Source organism: Galeopterus variegatus, unplaced genomic scaffold, assembly GCF_000696425.1.
Source record: "Galeopterus variegatus unplaced genomic scaffold, G_variegatus-3.0.2 Scaffold4167, whole genome shotgun sequence".
Classification (NCBI taxonomy): Eukaryota; Metazoa; Chordata; class Mammalia; order Dermoptera; family Cynocephalidae; genus Galeopterus; species Galeopterus variegatus.
Window position 1 is genome coordinate 54,940 of NW_007730278.1, and position 11,000 is coordinate 65,939.

Sequence of the window (11,000 nt, forward strand, 5' to 3'; positions counted from 1 at the left end):
TGATTTCTTCAATTATTTCTCATTTGTTGTATTAAATAGAAAATACTTTTTCTCTCTCAAAATCAGTGTTATTGCTTTAGAGTATAAATTCCATACAAATTTTGATGTCGATTAGAAATCTTTTATAAATTAGTCAGGCCTAAAGTAAGTAGCTAAATGACAGTATCCTCACACACACACACACCCCACTACTGTCTGCAGGCTACATCACGGGCTATCCAGTTAACCAACCTCCTTGTTCCCTATGATTGCCGAGAACCCAACATTCTATCTCCACCTTCATATTTTAAAATTAAATTGAGTATTTTACAAAATATATTTTATTTTGAAACAATCTTAAACTTACAGAAAATTTGCAAAAAAACTTTTTCCTGGACATTTGAGAATAAATAACCTACAGTGATGCCCCATCATCAATAAATACTTTACTCTGCATTTCTACAAACAAGGATATTCTATATAACTGAAATACACGATCAAAATCAGGAAATTATTTTGATACATTGCTAGCATTTAATTCATAGGCTTCATTAAAATTTCCCCAGTTGTCCCAACCATGTCATTTATTACAAAAAGATCCGTTCTAAAACATGTGTTTCATTTAATTGCCATTTTCCTCTTTTTTAACACCTTTAATGATATATACATTACATGCCATACAATATATGCACTTAAAGTGTACAGTTCAATGGTTTTTTGTTATATTCACAAATGTGTGCAAACATAACAGTCAATTTTAGAACATTTTTATCAACTCAAAAAGAAACCTCATGCCCTTTTGCTGTCACTTCCCCATTGTTTTCCACATTTCCCTACCCCTAATCAAGGACTAAATTAATTTCTGGGTTTGCCTACTCTAGACATTTTGTATATGTATTATGCAATTATATATGTGGTCTTTTGTAACTGGCTTTTTCACTTAGCATAATATTTTCAAGGTTCATCCATGTTGTAGCATGTATCAGTATTTTATTATTTCTTATGGCCAAATAATATTCCATTTTATGGATATACCACAGTTCGTTTATCCATTCATCAGTGGATAGATATTCAAGTTGCTTTTACCTTTTGATTATTATGAACACTGCTGCTACAAACGTTTGTGTACATGTTTTTGTGTGTACATATGCTTTTATTTCTCTTGGGTGTATATCGAGGAGTGGAATTGCTGGTTCATATGGTAGCTCTATGCTTAATTGATTGAAAAACTTACAGACTTTTCCTAAGTAGCCACATCATTTTACATTCTCAACAGCAGTGAACAAAGTTTCTAATTTCTCCACATCCTCCTCAATACTTTTTATCTGATTTTTTGAGGCTAGCCATTGTAGTGAGTGTGAAATATCTCATTGCACTTTTAATTTGCATTTCCCCGATGTCAACCATCTTTTCATGGGATGATTGGTTATTTGTATATCTTCCTTGGAGAAATGTCTATTCAGAGATTTTGCCCATTTTTAGTTGTTACTTGTCTTTTTAATACTGAGTTCTAAGACTTCTTTGCGTAGTTTGAGCACAAGTCCCTTATCAGATATGTGATTGGAAAATATTTTCTCCCATTTTGTGGTGGTATTTTCACTTTCTTGATGATGTCCTTTGAAACACAAGAGTTTTTAATTTTAATGCAGTCCAAATTGTCAATTTTTTTATAACTAAGGACTCTACCAAATCTGAATTCATAATGATTTACTTTTTTTTTTCTTCTAAGACTTATGTAATTTTAGCTCTTACATTTAGGTTTTTGATCCCTTCTGAGTTAATTTTGGCATATGGTGTGAGGTAAGGATCCAACCTCATTCTTTTGCACGTGGTTATCTAGTTGTCCCAGAACCATTTGTTGAAAAAACTCTTTTTCTCCCCCTTGAATGGTCTTGGCACCCTTGCTGAAAATCGGTTAATCATAGGCACATGAGTTCATTTCTGAACTCTCAGTTCTATTCCATTAATCTGTATGTCTATCTTTAAGCCAGTACTCCACTTTCTTGATTACTGTTGCTTTGCAGTAAATATTGAAATCAAGAAGTGTGAGTCCTCCACCTTTGTTCTTTTTTTTTTTTCAAGAATCTTTAGGCTCTTCTGGATCCCTTGAAATCCCATAGGAATTTTAGAATCAGCTTATACATTTCTACAAAGAAGTCAGGTAGTATCCTGATAGAGATCATGTTAAATCTGTAAATCAATTTGGGGAGTAGGGCCATCTTAACAATATTAAGCCTTCTGATCCATGAACATGGATGTTTTCCCAATTATTTAGATGTTCTGTCATTTCAACATTTTTTCTAGTTTTAATGTATAGGCACACCTTGTTTTATACTGCTTCACTTTATTGCACTTTGAAGATATTGTGTTTTTGAAGGTTTGTGGCATCCTACATTGAGCAAGTCTATTGCTATTGACACAGTTTTTCCAACAGTATTTGCTCACTTTGTGTCTCTGTGTCATATTTTGGTAATTCTAACAATATTTCAAATTTTTTCACTGCTATTATATCTGTTATAATCTGTAATCAGAGATCTTTGATGTTATTATTGTAATTGTTTTATGGCCCCAGGAATTGCACCCATATAAGACAGTGAACTTAATAGATAAATGTGTGTGTGTTCTGACTGCTCTACCACTGGTCATTCCCCAAATTCTCTCCCTCTCCTTGGGCTTCCCTATTCCCTGAGACACAATAATATGAAAATTAGGCCAATTAATAATACTAAAATTAGGCCAATTAATTAGGCATATAGTCTTTTGCTATTTAGTATAATGTTAAATGTGGGGTTTTTGTATGTGTCCTTTATAAAGTTAAGAAAGTTCTCTTCTAGTTTGTCAAGTGTTTTTATCATTGAAGGACATTAGATTTTGTGAAACACTTTTTCTGCATCTACTGAGATCATCACGTAGTTTTGGGTTTTATTCCATTAATATAATGTATTACATTTGGATATTAAACTAACCTTGCATTCCTGGAATAAATTCCACCTGGTCATGTTGTATAATTCCTTTTATATGTTCTAGATTCAGTTTGCTAATATTTTGTTGAGGATTTTTGCATCCATATTCATAACAGTTATTGGTCTGTAGTTTTCTTGTCTAGTTTTGGTATATAGGTAGTACTGGTTTCATAAAATGAATTGGGAAGGGTATCCCCCCCCCCTTATATTTTTTGGAAGAGTTTGTGTAGAATTGATATTAATTCTTCTTTAAATATTTAGTAGAATTCAATAGTGAAGCCATCTGGACCTGGGCTTTTCTTTGTGGGAAGTTTTTGATTGCTAATTCAATCTCTAAACTCATTAAAGGTCATTTACATTTGCTATTTCTTCTTGAGTCAGTTTTGGTAGTCAGTTTTGTTATTCTACAAATTTGTTCATTTTACCCATGTTACCTAATTCATTGGCATACAATTGTTCATAACATCCCTTTATAATCTTTTTTTTTATTTCTGTAAAGTCAGTAGTAATGTTCCCTTTTTCATTTCTGATTCTAGTAATTTGAGTCTTTTCTCTTTTTCCTTAGTCAGTCTAATTGAAGGTTTAGCAACTTTTTTCATTTATTCAAAGAACCAGCTTTTATGTCATTTTCTTCATTGTCTTTATATTCTCTATTTTATTAAGTTTTACTCCAATCTTTATTATTTATTTTCTTCTGCTTGTTTTAAGTTTACTTTCCTCTTCTATTCCCAGTGTCTTAAGATGGAAGTTTAAGTTATGCATTTGAGATCATCCTTTTTTTTTTTTTTTTTTTGCATAGGTGTTTACAGCCATAAATTTCCCTCTAAGCATTGCTTTAGCTACATCCTATAAGTTTTGGTATGTTATTTATTTTTATTACTCTCAAAATATTTTATAATTTACCTTTTGATTTTTTTCTTGATTTCTTCTTTGACCCACTAATTATTGATGAGTATGTTGTTTAATTTCTGCATATTTGTAAATAGTCTTCCATCTTTGTCACTATCCCCCACCCTTGTGCCCCCACTCCCACTCTCTTCACCCCACCACCTACTCCCCATCCCCCACCCACCCTGTTCTGGTGCTCAGGCTCTGACACCCTGCCCTGGGCCACTGCCTCTGTACCTGCCCTCTTCACCCCAGCTAAGCTCTACCACCATGGGTGGGCACCTACCCATGGGGAAGCCAGCTCCACCATCTAGTTTTAGACCACCCCAAACCAATCAATGTCTGCCTTCCTTGGCCCTACCTAATGGATTTTGGGACTGAACTGTTTGGGAAGGAGAGGGAAATAAAAAGTGGAAGGGATGGTATGGGAAAAGGTATGGGAGAGAAAGGGAGAAGGCAAAAAGAAGAAGAAACTTGTTTTTAAGATGCCCTAAATAAAGTCTCCCTCTGGGCTCTGCTCTCTTCTTACCATCCTACTAGTGCCACTTGCCAATCCCCCAATCCAGACAATAATAATTGCTAGTATATATCGTGTGCTTAATATATGCCAGGTTGTATTCTAAAGACCTTACACATATAATTCATTTAATTTCCATTACAACCTCATGAGGTAAATATTATTATTATCCCCTCTTTACAGAAGACTGAGTATATAGAGGTTGAGTTACTTGTCCAAGGCCACATGACTAGTTAGTAGAGAAGTGAAGATATGATCCCAGGCTCTTTGCTTCCAAGATCAATGCTGTTAACCCGTACATCTACTAACACATGCTCAGAATTTATTCACCTAGCTATTCTGATCCCTAAAGCAAATAAGTAAATGAGTTTCAAACACTGATTGTTTTTGGGCCGGCCTGTGGCTCACTCGGGAGAGTGTGGTGCTGATAACACCAAGGCCACGGGTTCGGATCCCATATAGGGATGGCCGGTTTGCTCACTGGGTGAGAGCGAGGTGCAGGAGCAACGCCGAGGGCTGCATGGTGCTGATAACACCAAGGCCACGGGTTCGGATCCCATATAGGGATGGCCGGTTTGCTCACTGGCTGAGCGTGGTGCTGACAACACCAAGTCAAGGGTTAAGATCCCCTTACCGGTCATCTTTTAAAAAAAAAAAAAAACACAAACACTGATTGTTTTTTTATAACCACTGCCAACTCTTAATGCTTCAAAATAAAAAAACTGTCCTATTCATCTGCCTTCAGCTCCTAGCACATAAACTGGCAGTATATGAACTAAAAAGTCTCCACTGGCTGACTAGTATTAATGCTGCAGGGCTCTTAGGTAGCAGGACAACCAGACACAATCCCACTGAACTGGTAATAAGAATCCTTTCCTGAGCAATGCAAACATAGATACTGATATCTACAGCTGTATACACAGAGCAGCTGATCAAAGATATATGAAATTCCAGTTATGATGATTACTTTTTCTTTATCTTGGTAATGGAGTTTGCATGTACTGTCCTCCCAGAACTCTTGTGGAAATCCGATCCCCAGTGTGGCAATGTTGGGAGCTGTTTGAGTCATGGGGGCCAATCCCTCATGAATGGATTAATGCTCTCCCTGGGGAATGCGGGTACTGAGTGAGTTCTCACTCTGTTAGTTCCTGTGAGAGCTGGTTGTTTAAAAGCCCCTGGCCCCCCCCCTCTCTCTCTTTCTCTTGCTTCCTCTCACCATGTGATCTGCTTGTACCTGCCAGCTGCCTGCTGCTTTCCACCATGAGTAGAAGCAGCCTGAGGCCTGCACCAGATGCAGCTGTCCCAGAATCATAAGCAAATAAACCTCTATTCTTTATAAACGACCCAGCCTCAGGTATTCTGTTATAGCAATATAAAAACAGACTAATACACTTGGTTTGGGTATGGAAAGTCTGAATACATCACGTTTAAGAATTAATCTATTGGGCCGGCCCGGTGGCGCACTGCTACAGTGCGCCGCTTGGGAAGTGCGGCGGCGCTCCCGCCGAGGGTTCGGATCCCACATACAGACCGGCCGCTCACTGGCTGAGCGAGGTGCGGGAGCAACACCGAGGGTTGCGATCCCGTAGCCGGTCCCGGTCCGGTACAGGCGCGACACTGAGGGTTGCGATCCATGGCCGGTCACGAAAAAAGACAAAAAGGAAAAAAAAAAAGAATTAATCTATTGAGGGACATAGAGAACTTATGCAAAGAAAATTGCAGCCTCTCATTGTCTGAAATGAAAGGCTTGAATAAATGGGTAAACTTATCCTGTTGCTAGTTAGGTATACCTCATGTTAAAGAGAATATAATAATAATACAAATATAGGGGCCGGCCCAGGGCTGACTTGGGAGAGCGTGGGGCTGACAACACCAGGTCAAGGGTTAAGATCCCCTTACTGGTCATCTTTAAAAAAAATAAATACAAATATATAGAAAGAATATAAGTAATGTGTGCAATGATTCTCAATCTTACTTGCATGTTAGAATCACTTAATTTATATATTAACTATAACAAAAAAATCCAGGTTGGGGCACCGTTGCAAATCAATTAAATAAGAATCTCTGGGAAAGAGCCCAGGTGATTCTAGTGTCAGCCAGGATTGAATGTTACTGTGATATAAGGGGAAAAGGTTTAATGGAGATACTTGCCTTAATGGAATAGAAAATATATTTTGTTTTTTAAAGTTTTATTTTATTTTTAATTGACTAATAATAATTCAACATATGAAAATATATCTTAAAGTTTAAAACTTACTACAAAATATTTCATGGTCTGGCAGTAGGTTAAAAACAAAACACATAATGGGAACAGAAAAGAATATGTCACAAAACATAACCCAAATCTGTTTAAGGAAGGTGAAATAAAAGCAATGTGAAAATATATTTTTATTTACTAAATGCTGTTGAAAAGTTACATTTTATTTTGGGAGATAATCATTTGGATCCATATTTCACATATACCATAATGAAATTCAAATTGATTAAAACATGAAAAACCAGAATAGTTCAAAAACAACTTCAACCTGAAAGATGATTTCTTATGAGGCAGAAGCTTATTCTAAAGGATTAGGAAGTGGCATTTCAACAATTAGATTTATTCTCCAAGATTTGTTGGGATTTTCAGAGTAATGAAAAGAAAATAGACCTACAACTGGATCAACTGTTGATGGAAAGAGTGTTAAAAAATTTGTTGGCCATTTAGGTCTTACCCAAATATAAGAGGGAGGGGTTGGCCAGTTAGCTCAATTGGTTAGAGCGTGGTGTTACAACACCGAGGTCAAGGGTTCGCAACCCCATATTGGCCAGCCACTAAAAAACAAAACAAAAAAACAAAACCAAATAGAAGTGGGGAGCAAGTTTCCCCCCAAAAGACCTGTCTTCCCTTAAGCTATAATATTACAGTCAAAGGAAAAACTACATCTCTGAAATATTTCCCCCACCAAATTTGAAGTGGAGTCCAAGAGCAAGAATTTGTACTCTTGTAAAATTATTTTGCCTGAGTCGAAAGAGAGAGACTGGGAGAGCGCAATCTTGCCTTACAAGGGTGAGGGACTTAAACCCAGTTGTCTGTCAGGCACTCTCAGAATTTCAGAATTTCCTGCCATAGAAAGGCTTTTAAAATGACTGATTTGGGTCAAGTGATGATCCAGAGGGCATGACTGTGCCCAGGATCGTAGGCAATGCCTGCTCTGTTCTCTCTGGGAAACAAATTTCTTCACCTGTCTGAAGGAGTGTATCAATCATTTTCTGTCTGGTTTCTCATTTAGAAGGGGCCAAAATCTTATCGCAGGCCCTGGAACTTGAAGTTCAGACATGGTGGGGAGTCTCTCCAAGGCACGGTCTAAGCGCATCTCTGCTGCTCTAAATGACAATATGAGAAAATATTGGATAAGAAAAAAATGTCCTAATGTCAATGGACTATTTTTTATTTTATTTTATTTATTTATTTTTTATTTATTTATTTATTTTATTTTTTTAAAGATGACCGGTAAGGGGATCTTAACCCTTGACTTGGTGTTGTCAGCACCATGCTCAGCCAGTGAGCGAACCGGCCATCCCTATGTGGGATCCGAACCCGGGGCCTTGGTGTTATCAGCACCGCACTCTCCCAAGTGAGCCACGGGCCGGCCCTTATTTTTTATTTTTATTGAATCAAAATTGATTATACATATTTGGGGGGGTTCAACGTTGAGATATGTTGATCAAATCAATGTTACTAGCATATGTATTGTTACAAATCATAATTATTCTTTATGCCCCTTGTGCAATCTCTCTCCATCCCCCTCTCCCTCCCTGCTCCCCCCTCTAATTACCCTAGATTTCTTCTCTCCTTCTGAAAGAATAATGGTTACTCTATTGATTTGTTCCCTAGACGATCTGTCCAATGCTGAGAGGTGTGAACTGGTCCCCCAACATTATCATAGAGCAGATGCTTCTTCTGTCACTCTGAAATGGGCTTTGTGGAGAAAGACATCCTCTTATTTTCTTTATCTCTCCTGGTGACTCTCCTTGTGTCAATGCACTGCAGTGGCTGGTGGACCATCTGCGAGGTGGTTGTGGCGTCTAGCTGCTTTCGCAGCAGCCATGGTTATTGTGGTGGCTGTGGTGGGCCACCCACATGGAGGTGATGTTTTAGGCATGCTCCTTGGCACTGGCACGGTGTGCCTGGTTGTGGGGGTGGGGGGTCTAGTCCCCTTCTTCATGCCTCACGTCCCCGGGCCTACGTGAGACACTGGCAGGTGTGTCTGAGCCAGAACTAATTTTTTTGTCCTTTGCATACTTCTAAAGTGGGGGAACTTCCTGTGGGAACCAGTACTTGAGCTGTGTGGTTGAGCTAAATTGCTGCTTTGCTGCTGTTTCCCTAGGGAAGGCTTTTTGTGCAGCTCAGGGTTCAATGGTTGACCTTATAGGTACTTCCGGCTCTCCAGAGACCCGGTGCACCTGGGTTGTGTAGAAACTCTGATCTGGGCCTGAGCTTTTCATCAAACTGCACCCCATGCAATTCTGTATTCCTGACCAGTCTCCTCTGCGTGCTCCTGCGCTGATTGGGGAGTGGATTAGCTGTCCTTGCTGTGTCCCAGTGTTCTCCCAGTCGGCCTGTCTCCACCACTGCCTGTGCTCCAAACACTTCCGGTGGGACAGGCCATGCACCAGTCCCCTGTGATGACTCACCGGCCTCTGAGTGGCTCTATTTTTTCAGTTGTTCTGGCTCCTCACTCTGCCATGAGTCCACAGGAACCCTATTAGTGGTCTTACTGTCCTGGGGGCCACCAAGGCCCTCTTCTCCCCTGCAGCCTCTAAGGAATTCCATTCGAAGGGCACAGCTGCAGCTTTTGCCGGATCCCGCTCCATGTTCTCAGCAGTTCCAGCCTTAAAGCAGTTGCCGCAGGAAATGGTCAGAGCAGTTTTTTCTTTCTCTCATCATGGTTTCTCCTGCCTTCATGCATTCCTGTAGGTCTCACCTCCTCTTCCCCTGAGCTCTAGCGGCCCCAGCTTGGCTGTTGTTGCTTTTTATATACTTGTAAATTGGTTGATTTCTGGGAGAGTGACGCTGGGGACCATCTATTCAACCATCTTGACCAGAAGCCTGTTGCATAATCGACGGACTATTTAAACAGGGAAATACCTGACTCACTTGGAATGTTCTAGATTGTCTCCTTTGGCTCAAAAGAACTTAATTTATTTTATGTAACTCAGGGATTTATCATAAAGATGCATCTGCTTAGGAATCTAGGAAATACCGAACAACCAAGCCTCATGGAGAAAAGGGACCCACACAGAAGTGGGTCTACAGCCAAAACCAGAATCCAACGAAGCTCTAAGAACCTGAGGAGGTGTTTGTGAGATTTTACTCTAGGGCTCCGTCAATAATGACTCTCAGCTATTCTCCAAGCAACTGTCTGTACCTCCCTGTGTCCACTTTGGGGCCAACTTCAATTGGCGTTCTTGCTCCTGTTGTATATAACTTTTCTTTGCTCCATGATGTGTATGTCCTTACAGCTCTTGCTTTTTCAGAATGTTGGACTGTCATGGCCCCTATGGTGGCTCATTACCACGCTCATTCAAGCTTCACCTCCCACTGCTAACTATGTCATTCTCTCAGTGTTTCTCAGTTCAAAGCCATGAAGAATTTGATTTTTGCCCCAGGACCTGTCATTGGACTCTAGCCAACGAATGTTTGGCAGTTCTTGGGTCAGTTGCCCAGCCCTGGTCTAATCAACTTACTGTAAAATGGGCTACCTAGGGGTGCTCTTTCAGTAGGAGCTGTGGGTCAGAGTCTTCCCTAGAAAGGGCTCTAGTGTGGCAGGTTATCTTGATCCACATGGCAAATGTATGGATGGATGGACAGACAGACAGACCAACTGACCAGAACGCTTTGTCCTTGGAGAAGTTAGGGGCGATTGACTGGGGGGGAGTGATTTAGTATGAGTTGAACAATTGAGCAAGAGAACTGCATTAACATGTTGCAATATTTGAATGAGATCTGACTACAATCCTTAGGAACCAAGTAATGGACAGTAATGCTAAGTCTCATTTTAGAAAAATTAGGAGATGAATTTCCCCCAAAATTCTTCTACACACTTCTGTTTCTTCATGTAGGGCCTAGTCTTCTCCAGACCTTCCATATTAGAATGTCACAGGGTTCTTCTTCCAAATGAGGCAATCACATAAAGTACTTGGAATGGAACCTAATTTGTAGCGAGCACTCAGCAAATGGGCTATTATTGTTATTATACTCTTCATTCGTTGAATATACTCATCATTCACTTATGGGCTACATTAGGCTGCATGTAACAGAATCCCAAATATGGAGGCTTAGCTAAATAGGGTAATCACTTCTGTTATATCCCTGAATGAACAGATCATAACATATCACATAATATCTTACTGCCCTCATGTAATAATTTTGAAGATAGGTAGGCCAGGGCTGGAATGGCATCCCACATGCCATTAAGCATCCAATCTCCTTCTATCTTTCCGTTCAGCCTTCCTTAACACGTGGATTTCGTCTTTATATTTGTCGCCACATAGGCAAATAGTCCTCATACTTGTCCCTTCTAACCACCCTAATCACATTCCAGATAGAAAGGAGGGGGCGACGAGGAGGAAGGGACAGTGCCTTTAGCACTGTTTCTCAGAAATGCCCAGGC